The 24,699-nt window shown below is 34.3% G+C and overlaps 1 long non-coding RNA gene across 1 annotated transcript; it reads right to left on the bottom strand.

The window, feature by feature from the left end:
• Nucleotides 1-2,076: 2,076 nt before the first annotated feature.
• On the bottom strand, nt 2,077-17,418 carry LOC121739973. The gene is made up of 3 exons (XR_006037513.1): nt 17,357-17,418; nt 9,824-9,830; nt 2,077-2,088 (listed from the first exon to the last, which is right to left on the bottom strand). It is a non-coding gene; the product is annotated as an uncharacterized LOC121739973 (long non-coding RNA).
• Nucleotides 17,419-24,699: the final 7,281 nt, after the last annotated feature.

Genomic DNA, 24,699 nt, shown 5'->3' with positions numbered 1-24,699 from the left:
TATATGGAAATGATGAAACCTTTTGCAAGGCACGCTATTTCATTCGGTAATCAAAAAGATGGATTTTTGAAATTTTTGTGTAAGCTATCCTTAAAAAAATTAAGATAATTCCTAAACACCATTAAGTTTAAGCAGCCTATTAAGCTGCCTATTAAGCTGATAAAAAATGGCAAGGTAATAATAATTAGGGAATGCAAATCTCGCGAGATTGGTGTTCAAGCGAGATCCCGCGAGTTTATGAATACAATACCGCGAGATCTCGCCAATTTCGAGATCTCGCGAGATTAGCAGTTTGGTGGGTTTTTTTTGCAAATAATCACAATATTTGAATAAATTACGAAAAAAAGTAATAAATATTATTAGTATTAAAAGATTAACATTCATTTTCACGATTTTTTTCGATAGAATTTTATGCATCAAACATTGTTTGATGTACCTGTCTATAATCGTTAAGTAGTAAACGTATCTACTATCTATCAAATAACAAATTAAAGAAACAGCCAGTCTTCTCTTCTAATGCGCTTATATAATTTTGGACGTGGCGGTAATATCGTGGACGTCCGCGGTAAACCGATAACATAGGATAACGTGACGTCCAGAATTATAAAAGCGCACTATCAAACACAAATCTTTTAGTAATAAAATAGTTCTTTTATAACTAACAAAATAAGAAGAAGTCAAAATTCAGGACCTAATTGAGAATCACAGTGCACAGTTGCTTAGGCCAGCTCCTCTATGTTTTGACTCCGTAATCGCAACTCCGTCCGTGCAGTCCGCGCTTCAAATAAGACGTTTTTATGCTCAAGTGCAATCTCGTTAAACTCGCGAGATCTCGCCTTTTTTTCGTCCGATATCGATCTCGCTAAAAAAGAATGAGATTGCATTCCCTAATAATAATTATTATTATTGTTGATTAAGTGTCTTGCATAGGTTATGGTATACGACCTTCTTACTTTACCTTCAGCTAATAAAACCTTATATGAATAATGAAGCATAATATTATTATTTGTCGTCTATTTTTAAACGTTTCCACTAAACTTCAATAAAGATTACGCTGGCGTCTAATAAATGGTCGAAAACTTGATAAGATTAAAATGGCGCCGCCTTAAATTATGAATATTATAGTTATCGACGGCAATACATCGTCATTTTCCCGGCAAAGGATAAAGCAAATTGAATTACACGCCAGAGATAGGACCGTGTCAAAGGCAAGCCCGTCTATACCAAATTAATACTACTACGTATAACACTAACAAGCTTAGTAGCAGCTTTTGTCATATTGGACGCTGAAATTTCCCTTGGCCGGAAAGCTGCGAAATACCTCCAAAATGACAATATTTAGTTGCTCGTGTTTCATCAATGTCATTAGTATTCATGGGAATTATTATGGAGTTGTAGAGCTAGCGTTGGGTTTATTCGTATTGTTTTCTAATATTATTCCGTAAGGCGATGAAAAGTCGATTTGAATGCCGTCATATTCTTTAGATCATTTAGAATAAGATTACATTCATAACTCAACAAAATATTTCTGGGTAAACACAAATGCTAAACAGCGACCAGATATAATATAAATTATTAATAATATCAAAAAGATCCACATTGTGTCGAGCCCCTTTTATAACGTACAAGAGAAGGAAAAAACATGTTATAACTATAACGTAACCCAGTTTTGAATCTTCATATTGTTTCCTATCATGTATTTTCTGCAGTGTGTTGCTGAAAACGTGATGCAGTACCATTCAGTAATGCGACCTCATAGAACTAGCTCATACCTGTAAATCTGACAAGAACAATGTTAGTATTATGTCACTGTTATGTTCACAAGCAGCACAATGAAAGTACTTACCGCACAATGCGAGACACGCTTTGTGTTATGTTAATAAATACTGCACTCGCATATGATTTATAGCGTGAACTTACACGTCTGTACACAATGCCAGCAAAAATTGATATGTTCACTATCAACTGTTTAAATGGAATGACAGAGGTTTCCGGCATCATGACAGTGTTTATTGAAGTTTCAAAATATTTTTAGCAGTTAAAATGGAAGTTAATCAGGGCCTGTAGACAAGTGGCAAAGCGCTAACGCTAGCGCTACAAAATGTATGCGATTTGACATACATTTTGTAGCGCTAGCGTTAGCGTTTTGTCACTTGTCTACGGGGGCAGGTCTTAATAATTAAGACATGCCCCCGTAGACAATCATTTGATATGTAGCGCTGATATAATTATTATATCAGCGCTACATATCAAATGATCGGCTTTATCATCGGAATGTAACTTACCGCCGCACTCAGCCACTCAGAGAAATTCAATTACGAATCACCTTTAATTTAATGGAGAGTTTGATAGACAATCTATGGCGCTTATGTCAAAATTTTGAATTAATTACATTTAAGTAATTAATGTTCCACTCTGAGTGCGGCAGTTCAAGTATTTACAATTTCTGAGCCTCACAACGTTGTAAATACAGAGTGTTTCATGCGCTCGGCTATCTCTTTTATGCAATACCCGGGATTTTTTGGGGTAAAAAGTATCATATTATGTCTTTTCCCGGGATTTCAGCAAAATCTGTTCAGTGGTTTGAGCGTGAAGACAGACAAACAGAGACACACTTTCGCATAATATTTTATAATATCAGTATGGATGGCTGCAGTTAAAATGGAAGTTAATCAGGTGTTAATTATATGTATATTATGGGCTCTACCTATCAAATGATCAATTTTAGTATCGGAATATCACTTAAAGTAAAAATAACAATTTCTGAGCTTCACAATGTTATTAATACAGAGTGATTTATGCGTTCAGCTATCTCTTTTATGCAATATTTTTAAATATTTAATACGTTTTAAAAGCAATTTATCAAAAAACTGCATGAATAACAATATCATCTATCAATCAATTATTCGTAAAAGCATTTTAATGCATCTCGAATTTCATTACCTTTTGGAGAGTTCGAAAAATTATAAAGACTTTGCTTAAAACATTGCTCTGGCTGGCGCATCTAAACAATAAAAATATATTATTATGTCTATATTAAAAATCTAGTGCACATCTTTAAACTTTTATTGCCAGTTACAAAATTCTAACCCATTAGGTATATAGAAAAAAATTCAATATAAAATAAACGAGTTATTGTCACGGTTCAGTGCAAATCAGTCGGGCAGTTTAAATTAACTTGTTAGAGTCGAGGTCGACTTCGCCCCTAAACTTGGCTAATTTTGTGAGCGCAACATCAAACTGTACTTCAGCCGTGGCCGCCCGCGCCGGTCCCACATGAATTTTGTACACTAATTAGTTCCTACGATGTTTATTTTACTTTAGTTTGTGTAAGGTACTTTGATTTATGACTGCGCTACAAGATTTGCGCTTTACTTTGTTGAACTTTGATGACTTTGTATTAAACAACTTTGTTTTATATGTAGTGTGCAATAAGGTTTTAATAAAAATACTTGGTTGGTTTATAAAGGAGGTGGTGTGGAATGAAAGCGATGTGAACAGAAAAGATTTATTTCGAACTAGATGATGCCCGCCAGTGGCGAAGAGTCCATATAACCCGATTCCCGTCGGCTTCCCTTTTGGAAAATCGAATCTATGGGCCAAATACATTTTTATCTAATAAATATTTTACATACTTAAAAAACTTTTAATTCACTAAACGCCTACAAAATTTTATATGCAATAAATTTTTCTCTCACTTGAAATAGTTTGAATTAATAATTAATTGCCTACAAATTTATATAGGCAATGCAATTAAGCAACATGCAGGCCATCTCCGATAGAATCCGATAAATTATTAGCGGGTTATTTCTTCATACAACGATATTTCATAGTAAGCATCTGTCCTTTTCATTCCTGTGAACTGATCGTCATGTTCTGTCTTGTTCTACCACGCGCCAATATACTCGGAAATAAGCCGATACTCGGCGAGTTATTACGGAGAAAGGTTAATTATTAGCAACGCACAAGTGCGAGCGAGAAAGATGAACTTCATGAAGTAAAATTGTTATATGAGTCAAATGGCGGATGAGTGTTTGTAAACAACTTGTTTGTTTTGTGTTTTAAATGTCGAATGTAATTTGTTTTAGCGTTAAGAAAGTGCAGTGTCGCGAATTTAAATTAATTTGTATTGTGATTTGTTAATTGTGACTCGCACAGCTGAGACTGTTGTCTGACAGATTATTTGCTGTCGAAGGAAACTTCGTTTTGCAAACTTAGTTTTGAATGACCGCATGTGCCGTCACGCATACAACTTAACTCAGAAGGCATTTTTCAAAGGCATCATTATCAAACTTGAAACTCGAACATTGTTGAACATCAGTGCTGAGCGTTTTGCTAAGTAGATTTTTTACTCCGGCTTCCCTTCCGAAAATATTCACCCTTCGCCACTGATGCCCGCGACTTCATTGCTTAAATTCGTTTATAACGTGGGAACTGTAGGTTCCATGAGTCATATTATATATAGTCACACTGAAAATTTCACCAAAACCGGTTTAGTGATTTAAGCGTGAACGGGCACAGACAGACAGACATTAAGTACGACTGTAATTATTTAGAAATTTACACAATTTACATGTTGTTTGTTATATTTATTTATTTAATAATCACTAATACAATAATTACAAATAGGCAATAATCGCCATAAAATTAACTTTCACAAATAGAAATCCAACTTCTAAGCACAAAGTCCGAGTCAGGATATAAGCGGAGCACACAAAGAAAAAACGATTACAATTGATTGGTTTCGCCGGATGTGAAATAGATTCAAAGTGGGCAACAATGTAAGTCGCTAAAAGCGGGCGCTGTACAAGTCGGGTGCGCCACGAAGCCTCATTCGTATGATATATAGACCATGAAAGGCTTAAAAGCCGCTTTCACTTTTCCCGTGATTTATTATCAGTCCGCTAAGTATTCGACATAAACAGAGCCTCACCTATTGAAACTCTAAACGATCAATAACTGTCAAAGCGAAAAAATTAATTAAAAGGCTCCGGGGAATTCTATCTTGGATAAATGAAAGCATGAAAATCGAAAATTGTGTAGATTTTTTGTATACGTTGTCGATGGTATTCCCTTAATGGAATTTCGTTCCGTTATCGATTATCCGAACAATAGACCAAAAGTACTCGAGATTGATAAGGAATTCCCGTTAAGCTTCATATATTATAAATTAACTTTGATGTCTTTCGCTGTCGATCTAACGAAAACAAAGACAAACAATTCTTTAATATAAGGAAGCGGTCCTTAAACCAATTTAGAAAGAGGTAATTTGACAAAAAGTATTACTCTATTTGATTTAAATTGCGGTGCCTTTTAGTTTGATTAAAAGAAAAAAAATTGAAATGGTTATCGATCAAAGAAAAGGTTTTAGATAAATTAATGTTGAAGTTTATTTTTGTTTATCTCTTCAAAATATTTCACCATAACGGCCTGCGGCGCTAAAATGCTCACATTTAGCAATTCCTCTCAATCAATTCAGCAAATGAATTGTCAAAACTGTCAAACTGACAAATGTCAAATTAGTACGAATTACTAGACATGAATTGCAAGCAGGCTTGCATTTTGCGATTTTGAAAAAATGAATCATATTATGATTAATAATAATTATGATTCTTCAAAATGACCATTTTAGCACAATAGACATAACGACCAGTAGTTCGACTGCAAAGAAACGGACAGGTTTCAATATCTGTCAAATTCGTTGGGTTTCACTAGGATTATGAACGGAATGTGCCTCGCGCTGGCTGATATAATTTATTTTTAAATATTTAAAATAAAGATTTCAAAATTGGATTCTGACAATTTTAATCGCATGTGCCAAAACACAAACAACAATACGACCAAAGAGGAACACGTCCAGCGAATATGTCATAGTTTTAAATTCGTAGGTAACAATTTAACAACCCTAGCGACGATTTTCGTCATAATACGTCAAATTTAAAAATTTCAACATCAGTTCTAAGTCGGCATACTCTATCATTCTGTCTACTCTGATTTTAGCCCCGCAGTCCACATCTCCACGCCAGGACGTCGTCAACGTGGAATGGTGCGGTAACGTGGCACGCTACGTTGAGGTGACGTGAAAATTTACGTCAACGTAACGTAAAAATGCACGTCACAGTGTAGCAACATTTTACGTCTTTTTTTTTAAATCTCTCTCTCCGTCTTCTTAATGATAGTAGAAGCAGCATATGTATTGTGCGGTCCATATCTAGATAAATAGTGAAGAATGTAACAATTTTACAAGGCATGGTGATTGTGAAGACGTACAATATTGCTACATCGTGACGTGCATTTTTACGTTACGTTGACGTAAATTTTCACGTCACAACAACGTACCGTGCCACGTTACCGCACCGTTCCACGTTGACGACGTCGTAAAGTGGACATGTGGACAGGCCCTAAGGGTCAATTCAGACCGCAACGCGACCCGATGCATTTCTAAAGTATGGATTTGAGATTATTTGCAAGATGTCGCAATTGAAATCTATCAATTCAGTACTTTAGAAATGTATCCGCGTCGCGTTGCGGTTTGAATTGACCCCTATAATACAGTTATATTTATAAAATTAGTAAGATTATTTTGTTTTTATGTCACTGTATGTGGGTGAATTTCCCAAACGGCTTTTTATTTTGTCTCCGTTGAAATTACTATTAAAAAAAGGGAATATTGTTGTAAATTATTTCTTTTAGTATTCAATGGGTAGCTTTAGGATTGTGGCAAAAATATAATATGCCTAGGACTATTACAAAGGTAGAAATAAATAACTTAAAGATCTATTTTTATCAAATCGGTGCTGTCCCTCTACTTTTTTTACAAACAAAAACGCTTATATACTAACAAATATGAATAATTTAGGGGTATAACTTATATTATTTCATAGAATATTAGTTTATCTATTATTATATACCATATTTTATTATATAATTAACGATTATAGTAACTTAGAGGCACAGATGTACTTGTCCTGAGATTTTTTCTCATATCGCTGGTTAAAATAAATTTAAACATTACTTTTCATCGACGAGTCGGACAGTTTCCCCACCCCAATTTTAATTTACTCCTTAGTGTGTGCTTCCAAACAGTCAAGACGGACTTGTGTCAAAGCACTGCATATTCCCGCCAACAACATAAGTATGTCATTAAATATGCTCTCGGTCAATTATTTTATAATATCGGTGATTGAATTTTTTTAATGAATTGAATAGTTTTCAAATAGTTGTTTGGGTCTAATGAATGTAGTACGAGTAAGTGATTAATCTTCATTATCTGTAACCAAATGTATCCTAGATATAATGCATTTTTTATAATTTCCTAAAAAGTGCGTTTTTTCTCACGTCGCTGCTTTTATATCGGTGTAATCGGTGGTCATTTTAACCACCGATATGATAATTTACACCGAAATTATAAGAAAATACCAATCGGCGTCTTAAATCTAATATCGGTGATTGGAATCATTTCCAACGCACTGTTTTGTCACATCAAGTGTATCTTTTTCTTAGAAGGAAAGAAGAAGAAAAGAACTGATAAATACATTGGTATGGGATTAACCAAAGACACAGGTCGATAAAAGTACTATAGTTTACTATCTTCTTCCGCAGCTACAAGCAAAAATCTGACATACTGATTTGAAACTAAATCGTAGACGTCCTCTACATCCCCTAATCCTAAACTCGGGGAGCGGGCTATTAAATCACATATTTTTGACAATTGCATTTTTCAATTCGAGCGCAGCTTTCTCAGATTCCCCGACCAAAAGTATGAGTTGAAATATTTATCGTCGTACATAATATGATTTATTCGTGCCTTTCCTCCACACCGGGGCCTAGTTACTGTGGCGCACGTCACGTTCGCAGCCCGCCAATTTGTCTGTCATTTGCCAAATCCAACACAGCTTGTATATCGGACGTAAATCTACCGAATACGCTCGAAATAATATCTTTAGGATTGTTTGTATTGCCCCACAGTTTTCACGGGAACACCGCAAACAAAGACGCAATTATAGTACGTCAAATCATATTAAGCAAACAAGTTGAGGCTTTTATGTTTTGAGGCTTTTATGTTTTGTCGAGTATTATTAGGTCTTATTTGCATGACACCGATTAAGGAAAATTTAACGATATTGTTTTTATAAACAGCATTATTATGAAGTCGTTAAGAAAGCGCGTTTTTTCTCGAGTCCTAAAGTATCTGCGTATTTTTAGGGTTCCGTACCCAAAGAGTAAAAACGGGAACCCTATTACTGAGACTTCGATGTCTGTCCGTCTGTCTGTCCCCAGGCTGTAACTCAAGAACCGCTATAGCTAGACTTCTGAAATTTTTAGAGATTGTGTATTTCTTTTGCCGATATAACAATACTAAAAATAAAATAAAATGATTTAAGGGGGGCTCCCATACAACAAACGTGATTTTTTTGGCCTTTTTTGCTCGTAAAGCAATAATTATGGTAGCAGGTAGACACTTCAAATACCCCCAATATTCTTAATTATATTTGTACTTTAATAATTAATAATAAAATCAATATAAAATAAACATTTAAGGGGGGTTCCCATACAAAAACACAATTTTTACCTTTTATTATAACGGTACGGAACCCTTCGTGCGCGAGTCCGACTCGCACTTGGCCGATTTTTTATTTCTTATTACGCACAGATTTTTGTTGACACGCATTTAAAAATTCACGTGACGTTACCGCCCCGGTGTGGAAAACAATTTTTAATCAAATTTTAATAATGCATAATATTTAATATCTCTGTGTCTACAGGGCACCGCAGTGTAATCTCTTACTATAAACTATTACCTCGTAACAACTGACTTAACTACAATGAGTGTACCCTATAGCTATTACCCGAACCACGAAACTCAAACGTAAGCGATACCGTTAATATTAGCATAACATAATATTTGACCCTTCATAAATAACAAATAAGAAGCTTTGTAGCTTCCTTAATTAGCGAGCTTTGAACATTTTGCATTCTTCTTGTAACGCTATAGTCCCTTTGATACCCGGAGTCGTAATATCATCTTAGTGTTGTGCTTAATGAGGGCTGAGCTTTGCATTTTTTATTACTGAAATGCCCTTAAATAAATCGACTTCAGTTCAAGGAAAGTCATTTGGCACAGAAACTCCTGCTATATTATGAACTAATTGAAGCGAATTAGATAAGGCATAGACATAATACCTGCGGATAGGAAACAGGAGCGCTCAATTGTGCAATCTAACCTATTACCAGGTAATAGGTAAAATTATCTTGCATAGCTGGTACACTACTAATAATAATACTAGCTATTTGACCGATTTTACATATATATAACTCGGTCCTGGGGTTTTACCGCCACATCTTAAGAGCTGCATTATAAAATAAAAATATTCTAATTTTTGTATAGAAAACACGTTTTAAGAGCTAAAATCAGGCAAACAATAATAATATTGCGTATTTTACCTAAGATTGATATTATGAAACCATTACGATACTTTTGTAAATACATACTTTATATTAGACGCGCGTTTCATGATACCACAAACTTGCTTCAGACGTTTCTCCCCTGAATCTTTTCAGAAAAAGTGTCGAGACTATTTTGACAATATTTTTTGTGTGGAACAAAACATGCTAATGGACAGGCGAGCTGACAGCGCGTCAGTAAATTGATAAGGGTCACTTTGAAATGTTAACATCAGTGCGCTTTTTTGGTGACCCGTATTTGTCATCATTGTAAATAATAAAGTACGCCTAAAAGCAAATACTGTAGAAGCTAAACTTTTATAGATTAGGAGAAAATACCTTTGTTTTGTATTTTTCTTTAACTTTGTAACTTGTGAACAAAGTACCTATTCGTCTTCTGGACGGATATATTCTCAGTAGCTTTGATAAAGATACAATTAAGAAATTAAAAAAAAAACCCCGCCAAATAACTTTAAAAAGTAATGAAATAATATATTTTACTGACTTTAAGTTTAAATAATTCCTAAGTGTAAAGTGATATTTTAGTCCATAATTGTTGTCACGGTGTGTCGGGGGACCGCCAACAGTGTCTTTTGCATTTTTTTGTATCGCCGTCAGTGATTGTCTCGATACTATAATGTTTTGTGAAATCAAACATCTGCATTAGCGGTCCCCCGACACACCTTGACAACAATTATGGACGAAATTTCACTTTACACTTAGGAATTATTTAAAGTTAAAGTCAGTAAAATATATTATTTCATTACTTTTTAAAGTTGTTTGGCGGGGGTTTTTTAAATTTCTTAATTTGATTTTATTTCATGCTTTTTAAACTTGTGTTGGTTATAGTGCAAAATAATTCCTATCAACAGGATCATATTATATCCCAATGAGGTATTCATTGGGATGTAATATGATCCTGATCTAGGAATGTCCTTTTGGATGAGGCCGTCACGCGTCAATATGAGTCCAAACATGAAACTTCCACTTTGGGTTCATATGGAGCTCGGCTCCTATAGAACCCAGGTGATGCTGCAGCAGCAGCATGCAAAAATTTATTGGTTATCTACGTCTTACTAGTTGTCGCAATCAAAATGAGTCCAAACACGAAACCATTGCTGTAAGTTGGTGAGGAGTTGGGTATCCTATTGATTACCTGGTGATGCTGCAGCACCAGGTCAACTTTCCATTAATGTGTAAATATTCATGAATGTCACGACCTAGAATGCAATAAAGCCCACCAAACGACGGCAATTGGCTAATCGGCCCTTCACGAACCAGATGAACTGCGATTTTTCAGCACGGAGCAGGCTGATGATGATGAACTATAGCAAAGAAAACTCTCAATTAAGTCAGCTTTCAAACAAAAAAAACTAGATCAAAATCGGTCCACCCGTTTGGATGCTACTTAAATGATGCCACAGACAGACAGACAGACAGACAGACATACAGACCGACAGACAGACACGTCAAACTTTTAACACCCCTCTTTTTTGTCAGGTGTTAAAAATAAAAGTTTGGATTCCATGAATATTATCAATTACTACAATATGTTATTTAATAAGAAATTAAAAAAAAAACCCCGCCAAACAACTTTAAAAAGTAATAAAATAATATTTACTGCCTTTGAGTTCAAATAATTCCTAACTTGTGTAAAGTAATATTTTAGTCCATAATCGTTATCACGGTGTGTCGGGGGACCGCCAAGTAAACTACAACCTACCACCGCCAAGTCGCTGATTATTATCTCGATTCGATTCGCTGTGAACTGATACACTACATACACACTACACTACACTACACTGGTTCGCTGTGTGACTATAATTTATGTGAAATCAAACATTAACGGTCCCCCGACACACCGTGACAACAATTATGGACTAAAATATTACTTTACACAAGTTAGGAATTATTTAAACTCAAAGGCAGTAAATATTATTTTATTACTTTTTAAAGTTGTTTAGCGGGGTTTTTTTTTAAATTTCTTAATTTAATTTTATTTCATGCTTTTTAAAATTGTGTTGGTTTAAATAGTGCAGAAAAAAATCCTATCAACAGGATCATATCCCAATGAATATCCTTCATCCATCAAAATTGGTCCACCCGTTTGGATGCTACGATACCACGGACAGACACACACAGACAAACAGACAGACAGACAGATAGACAGACAGACAGACAGACAGACAGACAGACAGACAGACAGACACGTCAAACTTAAAATACCCCTCTTTTTTGTCGGGGGTTAAAAATAGGAACTGGTTATGATGTATAAAGTCACTACTAAATTAATAACAATTAATATGTAACTATAATATGTCGTAGTAAAACAGAAAATATTTGATACTATTTACCTTAAATTAAAATTAAGTTTAATTTTAACAACTATTGGTTTTAAAATAAACTGAGACCTACAATATTATAAAATGATATAAAATATTATAAGCGCAATTATTATGATGTAAATAAATGAGTATCCTAGCATGTTACTCAAAACCCATTAGCAACAAACAAAGCGAGCAGTACTAAATGTTGCACTAATTTTTACTCCGGCAAAACCTCTGCCGTAAAGTATTCAAATGTCATTTGAAAGCAGAAATTTCGTGGCGTAATTAACACGGAAAAGCAATCTGAACGTAATCAGAGTTTCAGGATTCCCCCGTGCTAGAATAAATAAAGCGCAAGTAACAGATAATGGTCGGTCATACAGGCGCGTGGAATATTCAGCTATGGAAAGTCATAATATACAGCGCCCATGGGAAATCTATTCTATTGCCCGTTTGTTTTGTTCAACTGACTGCTGTACGGCAGATGAATGTCGCGAATGACGCTATTGCCCTCTATGGATACGGTGAAATATGATTAGTAACAATGGCCGCCATTTTTGTTTCTGTATTTATGCTGTAACTCGTTTGTTTTTTGCAACTTTTATTACGATATTTATTATAATGTTTTAGGCAAATAAATACCTAAGTCACCTTTACCTTTGTGAGCCTTTATAAATGTTTATTCAGTCAATTTATGTATGAATTTAAATTTATGTATTACGGTATATTTGCAGCACAAAATATGGCTTGCCAAACGGCCGAGGGAGGAGTGGCATTAATCTGATCTCCGGCAAATAGGTCCGGAGTGCGGTGGGGGTAATGTGGCGGAGAATAGCCAGACCTGCCGGACCTGAAACTGCCGCACGGCATTTCCCTCAAGCTTATCCGGATACTGCATTTTTCCTATATTATAAGGTGACATAATAGATTTAAATAATGTACTTAAAGTTTGTAAGAAAACCGAAAAGTTTGACAGATTTTTTAGGAGACATCGTTCGGTTAGTTTAGGTTTCCTATGAAGTATTAAATAATAATTATAATATGGATGCTTCACCACCACATCAGTCTGGCCCCGTGCTAAGTACCTGAAGGACTTGTGTTACGGGTACCAGACTATTGCTAATATTGTTTTAAATTATACGGCGGAACGTCCATCTATGGCTCTTTTAGATTTGATACTAAAGATAGATTATTATTAAACATTTTAAACAAAAATCTCAGGTGACAATAATACAAAGACTACCAACGGTGTGTTAATTTCCCTTTTATTATAAAACAACTCCAAAGAGTTTATTGACGTTATTTTTAGCTCCAAAATGAGTATAATTGTAAGTATTATTATGGCTTATAAGTGTATATTTTTGGCGGAATGGGGTGATCTAGCGAATGGGAGGCCATTACGGACGCGTTACATGCCTGTTGGCACACAAAACTTGTCAAGAACAAACTAACAATTTACGACTACAATTTTCCCTTACCGTACAATTTTAAGCTTTATTTACTGTGATAAAATACTTTTATTATATATAGAATACACGAGTTCGTTGTTGCGTTTTGCATTTATTTTCTGTTACTAAAATACAGTTATAATAACAATGTGGATTTGGATTTCAGGATCGAGAAAATTAATTTACAAAAAATGTAGATGATAAATTAATATACTATCACTTTTATAGTAAAATTCATTTTAATGTTTGATACGGAGATACATAATATTACATAATATATTGGAGTCCTGCCTGCCTAGCATACGCCAACGAGATATCTCACTCTACATGTTTTCTCGATGTTTGATGGTTTGTCTCTTCATCTCTATTGACCCTAACATGACAAACATTTTTTCTCGCTTAGATCTATCATCGAAATAACACATTTTATAGAGTTTTGTCGAGATAATGTCGAGATTTTGACATTTTGAGACGAGTAGTTTTTAATTATCTCGAGAGTGAGATATCTCGTTGGCGTATGCTAGACAGGCTGAGAAAGGAGATAGGTGCGACAATAAATAACCAGCAAGTTGCAGGTTACTTCAAAATTAATACAATTAAATGTAAGACAGTCGTAACATACTTTTACCAATCGTGTTTAATTAAATATATATTAGACTTATACGTTTTACTATGCATTATTATTCTGCAGTACTATGGTATACTTAGTAGCTCTTTTTTAATCAAAAACCCACTTAAGAATCTAGTTTTGTAACACCAACAGAAAGTACAAGCTAAATTAAAAACCGTCCCGTACCGGTTCCGTAGTACCACTAGTTATTGATAATTTTTGTATGGTTAATGAATGAACATTTATAACGTACTACTAACAACGTCATCATCTCAGTTACGTTTAAGGAATTGGAACGAAAAATTCCTTTATACTTCGCCGTATATTTTTTTTAGTTGATCGACTATAATTACTCAATAACCTAATATTAAGTCTTCTTATTCGTGATAGTTTTCCTTTTAAATTCAGCATATTTCCTACTCCCGTGAATTTTTTTACGTTTCCAGAAGCAACCGTTTACTGGACTCTAACGATTTTTCGCTTTGGAACTTAATATTTCACAAATGGATCCCAAAAACAAAAAATGATTTATGAATACTCGTAATATTTAAAAAAACCTATCCAACGACACCGCACACGGTGGCGAAAAAAATAGTTTTTATTATTCGTAGGGAGGTACTATAAAAAATATTTTTTTAAGATTTTGTATAGCATTTTGTCGGCATCATTCATATGTGCATTCATGCCGAATTACAGCTTTGTAGCCTGTAGGTCCTATAGTCTCTGATCAAAACCGCGGACAGACAGACGGACAGGCAGACGGACAGAGAGACAGGCAGACAGACGGACAGACGAATGGACAGACCAAAACTATAAGGGTTCCTTGTTGACTACAGAACCCTAAAAAGCCTTCAACATAGGGCGGTTTCGCAGAAGTACCGGCTCACATAAATTAACCACTTAATGTTGTATCGTGTCGAAAATATCAGCAGCTATCTTCAAATAAACGGACGCAATCATTCGCCAACACCTTATCGCCTAGTTAAGCGTTTCACTGATTGTCGGATTGAGTTGTAAATCTCCGGCGGCACGCGATCTCCACCAGGGTTACATAAACAGGAGGTAATGGAAAACGCGACTATAGAAATTGACTATCGATCCATGCCGATTCGTCTTGGACAATTGATGCAGCCGGAAGATGTGACTATAGAAATTGACTATCGACCCATGCCGATTCGTCTTGACGATTGATGCAGCCGGAAGAAGTGACAATAGAAATCACTGACCTCCATTATACAAGTGTAGTCGATCGATAGTCAATTTCTATCACTGACCTCCATTATACAAGTGTATAATGGAGGTCAGTGATAGAAATTGACTATCGATCGACTACCGATTCGTCTTGACGATTGATGCAGCCGGAAGAAGTGACTATATAAATTGACCATCGATCCATGAATCGGCATGGATCGATGGACTATAGAAATTGACTATCAATCCATGCCGATTCGTCTTGACGATTTATGCAGCCGGAAGAAGTGACTAGAATGTCAAATATTAATATATTAATGATAATAGTCTTCACATAATATGTATAGGTTGGGCTGCGGACCAATACGACTTTTTTGGGTTAGGTTAGATGACTTCGCTACGCTTCGCTCCCGCCTTAGCCATCGTGGTTATTTTTTTGTAAACCACCCAGAAGTAGGAGCCCCGTATAGCGGTTGGTATAGGTCGCCATTAAAATTTTACCCATTTCTTTGACGTTCCGTTAAGGATTATAATTTGTGTAATTTATTATTGATTTTTATATATAAACGGGGTTTATACTCAAACAGATAGTAGGTCGCTCAAAAATTATGAAGCTGCTCATTTTGTATTTTAAGTAACTCAAATAAATAATTTCTAAGTTGCTGTTCTGTTAATTTCTCGTCACTCACTCTCAGTCGCTCAAATAGTAATTCTATAACCCAAATTTAGTAATTTTGACACCTAAAACTGTAATTTACAGTCACTCGATTAAATACTACCCATAATAATATAGCTAACAATTAATATTACGTATCTTATCATTGGCTTTTCGCTCTACATAAGTCTTATTTCAATTACGGATTGAAATTCCGTAACAAAAGTATTCATAGACGAAAAAATATTGAAAGCTAAAAATAAATCCATAATATTTCGTATTTCATCGAGGCCGCTGTATTAAGTGGCCCTATATGCCTATCCTCCGTACATATTGAAAGCGTTCACTACAATAGAAGCAAAATGTACGCTTCGAGCTTTATCGAAAAACGTCGAAATCCCACAATGGGCCCCGATTGACCAAAGTATATTCGATATTGCAATAAAATCCGAGCGAAACTGCTTTGTCTGTTATTAAAAATATTGAACGTACTGTGAATATAATAATATACTATGTTACATATTCTTAAAACATTATAGGTACAGCTGATAAAGTGAAAAATATAAATATAATACCTTTTTTATGAAATAAGGGGGCAAACGAGCAAACGGGTCACCTGATGGAAAGCAACTTCCGTTGCCCATGGACACTCGCAGCATCAGAAGAGCTGCAGGTGCGTTGCAGGCCTTTTAAGAGGGAATAGGGTAATAGTGGGTAGGAAAGGGAAGGGAAGGGAATAGACGAGGGTAGGGTAGGGGATTGGGCCTCCGCTAAAATCACTCACTCGGCGAAACACAGCGCAAGCGCTGTTTCACGCTGGTTTTCTGTGGGAACGTGGTATTTCTTCAGTCGAGCCGGCCCATTCGCGCCGAACGTGTAAACCTATTTCATTGCATTAAAATTACATTCGTCTTTAAGGAACAAACTTTTACAAGTAGTCTTCAACTGTGACAGACGATTAAAAGAAGAATCATTGATTAATAAGACTTTCATAAACGTTAAGTACCTTAAATTGTCCTCACAGACTTATATTATGTTAATTAAAAATAATATTTAGTCTTACTTACAAATAAAATTAAGTAAATATCATTCTGGATTGCAATCCCTATTCACAATACTGCATTGTGGGATTTGTGGGCTAAAATCTCAACTGGTAGTACTGTCGTCAATAAACTTCAAAACTTTTTTATCGGTATTAGATTCTAATACTTTAATCGCCGCATAATTTTCGGTCGAAATGTTTGATAAAACTAAGTTTAAGCTTTTTTAACTTTCACAATTCGCTTCAAGCGGTAATGTGATCGCGAGACCAATTTCAACTTTACGGTGTCAATTTAATATCGATTCCAACTCTTAACTTCGCCGAATAACCCTTTTGGTCAAATATTTTACTTTTAAATTGATAAGAAACTCTCAGAAGTTTTTATGATCATTGAGCCACTGAATTTGATAATATAGAAATGTTGTCTAAAAAGGCTTTTGAAAAAATAAAAAAAACTAATTCTCTTCATTACGGTTTTTTAAGATGAGATATCAAAATAATTTTACGATTCGGAATTTATTTACCGACTACTTGACCGGCATAATTTTAATAACATTGTTAAAAATCGACAAAACTTGTTGGAGAATAGGCTCAATAGGCAATCTGGTAACCTGAACTAGCCCTTGCGCTTTGCTTGACTTCTTTTAACCCATCGATCCCCAAGCAGCAGCACCCGAATGTCGCATAACAATTGAAAATCTATTGTGTCTGCGATTCCTAACACTTGACACTGACTACGTAGTTGTAGAACCAATATTGGAACCTGGAGTATATAGATTTTTGTAGCGGAAATCTATTTACTTACATAATATGTACTTAGTCGATTATATTTTTACAAATGAACGAAATAGTTAATTATGTAGAATATTGTATGAGAAGCGAAACCACATGCGGCGATACCGTAAAAACAACAATTAATTGGACAAGTTGTTCTAACGTCGACGAAATGTTGAGGACTCTCGACGTATATACGGTGCATCCCTACTTTATTCTTGTGGTAATTTGTTTGCCATTTCACACAAAACGCGCTCCTCGACGATGCTCCTTTGTTCTGTAACAATGAAAGTACTCGAATATAAACCGAGTGTCTTATCTCGCTGCCCTATTTGTCGGGCATCCCGTTGTTAACTTTAGATGTAAGTCCCGTCATTCATTATATTTTTGCGATGCGACGCAATGGGAAGAGTTTATCAGTTAATTAATCTTGAAATTTTTGTAAACTTTGCTTTCTTTTATTTTTTATTTATTTTTAGAAATTTTTGTACAAAAACGACGATATAAGTCTACCTTATCGTTTATACTATGATCAGTATATTTTTTTTAAAACTTGTAGCATTAAAATGTTCTCGTAATAATATGCCCTAGAGTCTAAACAATATAATCTGATATTATAATATTATATTAATTGCTTTTGCACGTGATTTCACTAGCATGGTCATGTTGCCCTATACCGTAATACATAATATATTTTTACAGAAGATCCTGTCTGTTTACCAAACACTAAAATCCATCCAGTTTATACAATATTACGGAACCCTATATTTTCCGAAATAAAAAGTAGCCTACGTTACTCGTAAATAATGTAGCTTTCGAATGGTGAAAGAACTTTTAAAATCGGTCCAGTAGTTTTTGAGCCTATCCATTACAATTAAACAAACAAACAAACAAAGTTTACCTCTTTATAATATTATTAGTATAGATACTTTTGTTCCACTAATTATATTAAACTAGATGTTCCGCGCGGCTTCGCCCGCGTAATTTAGGAATGTCATGGAAACCTTTTTTCGTAAAAAAAGAAACCTATGTCCTTTCATGTGGTCTATTCTTTATATGTGCCAAATAACATAAAAATTGCTCCAATACGTTTAAATAAGCCCTTTCAAATAATTTCCCCCGTTTTTTCCACACTTTCCTCTATTTCTTCGCTCCTATTAGTCTTAGCGTGGTAAAATATAGCTTATAGCTTTTCTAGATAAATGGGCTATCTAACACTGAAATAATTTTTCAAATCGGACCAGTAGTTCCTGAGATTAGCGCGTTCAAACAAACAAACAAACAAACTCTTCCCAATTATAATATTAGTTTAGATATACTAATGTTGCATTGTGTTTTAAAAAATAATATTGTGCATGTCTTCAATTGACATTAATGCTAAATATGGACCTAATTGTTAGCCATTTAAGGAAGCTTGTATTCATTATGTTGGCATGCCTTATTAATAAATAAATAAACATACAGATCTTTATTTTTACAGATTTCAGATAGATTTGAGACAAATGTTCTAATTGTATATTATTTTAAACAAGAAATTCACTGACGATACATAATTTAAATTCTAAATTGCTTTAAGGTTTCAGAAATTGTGGATATTAAAACAATTATGAGGCAGATTTCCGAAGCGGAATGTTCTAGAAACTTGGAATGTTGTAGATAGGTATTCAGGAGACTGAGCATTGAATTCGTGTTCTATTGATTCAGCAGTAATTTGTATAATGCGTTTCAGTTATCTTCTGTTTATATTGTGAGGTAATGTACAGTAACTAACCTAACCTAACATCATAACGTTAGGTACGTTGTATTAAAATACAAAATTATTAAAACACAAAATCAATTATTGACCACTATCAAAAGTCTCATTTTCAATTATTTATTCTTTATTTTTTTATGAAATAAGGGGGCAAACGAGCAAACGGGTCACCTGGTGGAAAGCAACTTCCGTCGCCCATGGACACTCGCAGCATCAAAATAGCTGCAGGTGCGTTGCCGGCCTTTTAAGAGGGAATATGGTAATAGGGGAGGGTAGGGAAGGGAATAGAGGAGGGTAGGGAAGGAAATAGGGGAGGGTAGGGAAGGGAAAAGGGGTAGGGGATGGGGCCTCCGGTAAACTCACTCACTCCGCGAAACACAGCGCAAGCGCTGTTTCACGCCGGTTTTCTGTGAGCCCGTGGTATTTCTCCGGTCGAGCTGGCCCATTTGTGCCGAAGCATGGCTCTCCCACGTAAAAATGTACAAACCACAAACATTATTTCCTAATTTTCGCTAGCATTGAATCGATATTAATAGCTAATATTTGAGCTACACGAATACGGTAAACTTTATTAAGCTGCTGGTTTAGCTCGGTTTGAATTTTTACCGTAATATTTCATTTTGGGCGCACCGCGCCAGGCTGCACTGGCGTCAAGTTTGAATTTACAAAAAGGCCGTACACACCTTCGCTATGAAGGCATTTACGTCGGTCCCGGGGGCAAATAATATTTCACAAGGCATAAAAAGACATCTCGAATATGAATCTTAACTTCTGTTATTTACAATTTATGTGATAGAAATCCAGTTTCCTTTGGCATCGCTATAGTGGTACTAATTTAAATATCAAAAATATAGTGACGCCACGCACCGCTTGATAATATTATGTCAACTTTGTATTGATTCTTTGTATCGTCACGCGGCACGCCTCGTCTCGTCACGTTTAATTCGCCCGTGAAACGTTCATAATTATATTATTTAAAAAAAACGAGTTTGCCAGATTTGCTGAAATTATTATTAAAGTCCTCTTCCAAACTATAAATGTATATTTTCATATTATTTATTACTTACAAAATAATAATTTTTTTTAAATACCTAACATATCTAATCTAAACCTTTACTATAAGATGTAAAAATTAAAACAGATAAAACACTGTCATAAATTAATGTGTTACATAATTTGGACATAATATTTAATTAAATTTTGTTCAACGTGTGATGTGGCAATTTTTTTAATACAATATAAGCGCTTTCGATTAAACCATACAACAAATTAGTATGATATCAGACTTACCAAAGAGCGAAATGAAGGTATAAAGCAGTGTGACTGGCACACGCGTACAATTACTTTATAGTGATTAATGGTAGAGTTCAGTCGAAAAAACGCGAAGAAAAATCTTTTTTGGTACATGAGTGACGGATTTGCTCATATTATAAAGTTGAAGTACAATGTTAGGAAGTTATTCGGGCTGACACTGAAATATGAAGGCAATATTTAAGCCTCTGCTACGCGATTTCACCGTCAATCCTTCCGTATGACGATCGGGTTTTCGATAGCTTTGAAAATTATTTCTAAAAACTCTTGACGCCACGTTGAAGGGTTTTTAATTCATTACATTTTCGAATCGCTCAATTTGATGAAAAAACACAGTAAAGTTGATTAGAATACTATTGTTATGCTCTACAGTATATTATAGTTAATCTTTTTATGTTTGCTAAGTATTTACAATTTACGATGTTAACACAGAAAGCATAAGCAATTCTATGTTGATTAGAAAATTTGAAACCCCACCATTCGAAAAAAGCTTTTTAACTTTTATTTCATTAAAACCATTAATAAACAGTATCCAAATTAGTTAGCAACATAATTGATAATGTAATCAGAACTTTAAAAGGGTTACTGGAAAAGTTAGATAATCATTTTAAAAATTAGCTTTTCCCTGTAAGTTCTGATAAGCATTTACATACTGATTGGCTTTTTCTCGAGCGAACGTAACTAACGAATTTTTCGTAGAGCAAACGATATTTCGGAGTAGGTTTTGCGAATCGATTCGAGGTAACACAGTAATGAACTTTTCAAATATTTAAGATTGAAAATAGAACTTGTTAACTACATCGGTGAACTTCGGATTACTTTTTACATAATAGCTGAGGGATAATAGAAATTAATGCTTTGTTTACACGTGTAGATTAAAAAACCAGTAATACATTTATCAACAACTTCATAAGCAAAGTAATATCACGAACAAAATGAATCCAAGTTACCCTGGCAAAGATTCTAAGTGCTTTTAATACAAGTATTTTACTATCCTTCGGAATCAATTCCGCAAAATGATAATTTTATTCATAGAGTTCGCGCTAGAATCGTATCGCTTACTTTGTCCGTGATGTGATTCCAAAATATTTCATGATAATCTGCGTGTGTGCGATTGATTATCAATTTTTCCATTTTGAATAGGAAATTGCTTTTATATTTTATTGCCGAGTAATATTTGTCATCTACTTAGACAAAATTTATACCGAATCCAATTTGATTTATTGATCGTTAATAAGTAACACGATTACTTGAAGATAATTAATTAGTATATTATTAAGGTAATTGCTTAATAAGTCTTACATATTTTACGCTTTTAAGCACTTTAGTTTTTGCGCTTAGTCTAATAACTAAAATAGTAAATTTATCAAGCGAATGGCCGAAAACAGGAGGAGTAATGTTCTGCGCCGCCTGCGCTCTGGATTATTGAATCAAGTGGCGACCCCGTTCATTACTGAATATTAATGAAAGACTAAAATAATCGTTATTTTCTGGATTGAGACTCAAACCGATATAAATATAAAGTTAATTCAAGTCAATCCATGTATTCTTAACGGGTATGTATCGTTTGATTCTTCTAAAATTGTATATCTGTGACGTCTTCGCGTTTAGACCGCTGAACCGACTTTTACGACATAAAGATAAAAGAGACATGTTTTGAGTCACAAAATTTAACAAACTAGAGATCGCCCAATGGTCGAAATTCGACCATAGTTTCAATGACATTAGGACTACTACCTATATTTTGTAAAAAAATATTGACTTTATCATATTTTTTTCAATTCTTGTCTCTGGGACTCAGCTGCTCTCAGACTGGCCGTGTAAGCATTGTCTAATAGTATCTTAGATTCAATAACAAAAACTATAATCCATTATCAATTTGTCACCTTGTAGTCAACAGACTTCAACCACTTGTCACTCAAAAATCTGTCATTTTTCTTAGTGTGTGTGTTGCAGTTTGTGTAATGTTTTATTTGTTAAAAAAATGTATGGTAAAAGCATAATTTCAAAATAATATTAGCTCGATGCACTCCTTCACCATATAAACTATAACTGTGCAAAATTTCAGTCATCTACGTTTCCCTATTTTTCGTCAAACGGGATTCAAAGTTTTTGGCTCACGTATTAATATATAGATAGTGGAACGCCCAGAGGTTTTAACCTCCGAAAATTGTAATAGTGAATTAATTTTTGTTTTTGAGGTGTCATTTTCTTTTTCACACACACTTGCAAAGTTTACCAAAAATTTTTTTTGTGCTTTTAATTTTTTAGTTACTTAAAAAATAATATTTCACCATATAAAACCGATCAAGAAATTTTTTTTTTCTTGTACCTGTTATTTAATGACTCTTATCCGATTGTTTACATTGAAAATTAACCAAAAACACAATTTTTAAAAAAGAAAGTTTGCTTTGCTAAACTAAATACAACTTTAAGATTTTTGCAAAGTTTTTAGAGATTAACGCTCGTGGTAACCAAGATAAAAGGGTTTGGGTAGATTTGAGGGTTGTATTGAAAAGTGTGTTTTTAACTACTTAAAAATAATAAGTTTTAAGTACTTAAAAACGTTTTAATATCTCCAAAAATGTGTAAAATAAACCGATTTTTTTTCTACGTTTGTTGAGAATTTATTTAAGTAAGAGCTAAAACATTAAATGCATCGACAAATGAAAGACTTTTTCTAGCCTTTGAAATATATTTAAACTTCCTACTTAAAGCCAGAAAAAATTGGGTGCTACAAATCTCACGTACATACTAAAGACGCATGCTGCGACCTATGTTTGGAAAATGCTTTAAACCTGAATACAAAAAATATCAGTTCTTAACCTAATTTGTATTTTTTTCCTATAAGTACGTTTTAGCAAATATAATTAATAAAAAAAGTAAATAAAAAATTAATTTTATTCTGTTAAAACCTAACCAAACTAAAATACAGATTTTCTTCGAAATATACGTGAATAGTTTGTGCTACATTTTCGGAAAATTTAATAAAGTAAGAGCTAAAAAGTTATACGCATTAACTAATAGAAGGCTTTGTTAAGCCTGAGAAATAAATTTAAACTTCATATTAGAACCAAAGTACCTAGATGACCGAGTAAATATTATAATTGGGAAGAGTTTGTTTATTTGTTTGTTTGTTTGAACGCGATAATCTCAGGAACTACTGGTCCGATTTGAAAAATTCTTTTACTGTTGGATAGCCCATTTATCGAGGAAGGCTATAGGCTATACTTTATCACGCTAAGTATAATAGGAGCGAAGAAATAGAGGAAAATGTGGAAAAAACGGGGGGTTTTTTCCACATTTTCCTCTATTTCTTCGCTATTATAATATTAGTATAGATATATATAATATATATGTTACGCTCAAAGACCGAAATCGCACAATGAGCGAAAAAAGGGCTCACAACGCGTTGTGGTCACAGTGAAACAGCCACGACGCGAAATTCGCGTCGTGGCTCTAATGAAAACGGCCACGACGTGTTCTGGCAATCACAAAAAGACCATAACGCGAAATTCGTGTCGTGGCTGATATGCTATTCGTTTTTCTTGATTTGTTCTTGATTGATTAATCGTCCATAGGTATGGAAGATTATATTTGAATTACCACGCGTACTACAAAATATTTTCTCTTTTACTAAATCACTGCATAACGTGTTTATTATAAATAATAATTTTTAAAATATCCATAATTCCATACTATACGTACTAATATTATTACTGTATGTCTGGCGCAACGTAGTTGCGGGCATCAACTAGTAGTATTATATTTAAATTATATAAATAAAAATAAAACTATTTTTTTATAATTTATTAAGATCAGATTACCTTATATTAAAAACAACAAACAATAACACGTTGCGCCAGACAGACAGACAGTAATAATATTAGCACGGATATTATGGAACTATGGATATTTTCAAATAATAATGATAAACACGTTATGCAGTGATTTAGTAAAAGAAAAAATATTTTGTAGTACGCGTGGTAATTCAAATATAATCTTCCATACCTATGGACGATTAATCAATCAAGAACAAATCAAGAAAAACGAATAGCATATCAGCCACGACACGAATTTCGCGTTATGGTCTTTTTGTGATTGCCAGAACGCGTCGTGGCCGTTTTCATTAGTGTTTCACTGT

This window comes from Aricia agestis, chromosome 2, assembly GCF_905147365.1.
Source record: "Aricia agestis chromosome 2, ilAriAges1.1, whole genome shotgun sequence".
Taxonomy (NCBI): Eukaryota; Metazoa; Arthropoda; class Insecta; order Lepidoptera; family Lycaenidae; genus Aricia; species Aricia agestis.
This window is presented reverse-complemented; position numbering and strand designations above follow the sequence as displayed.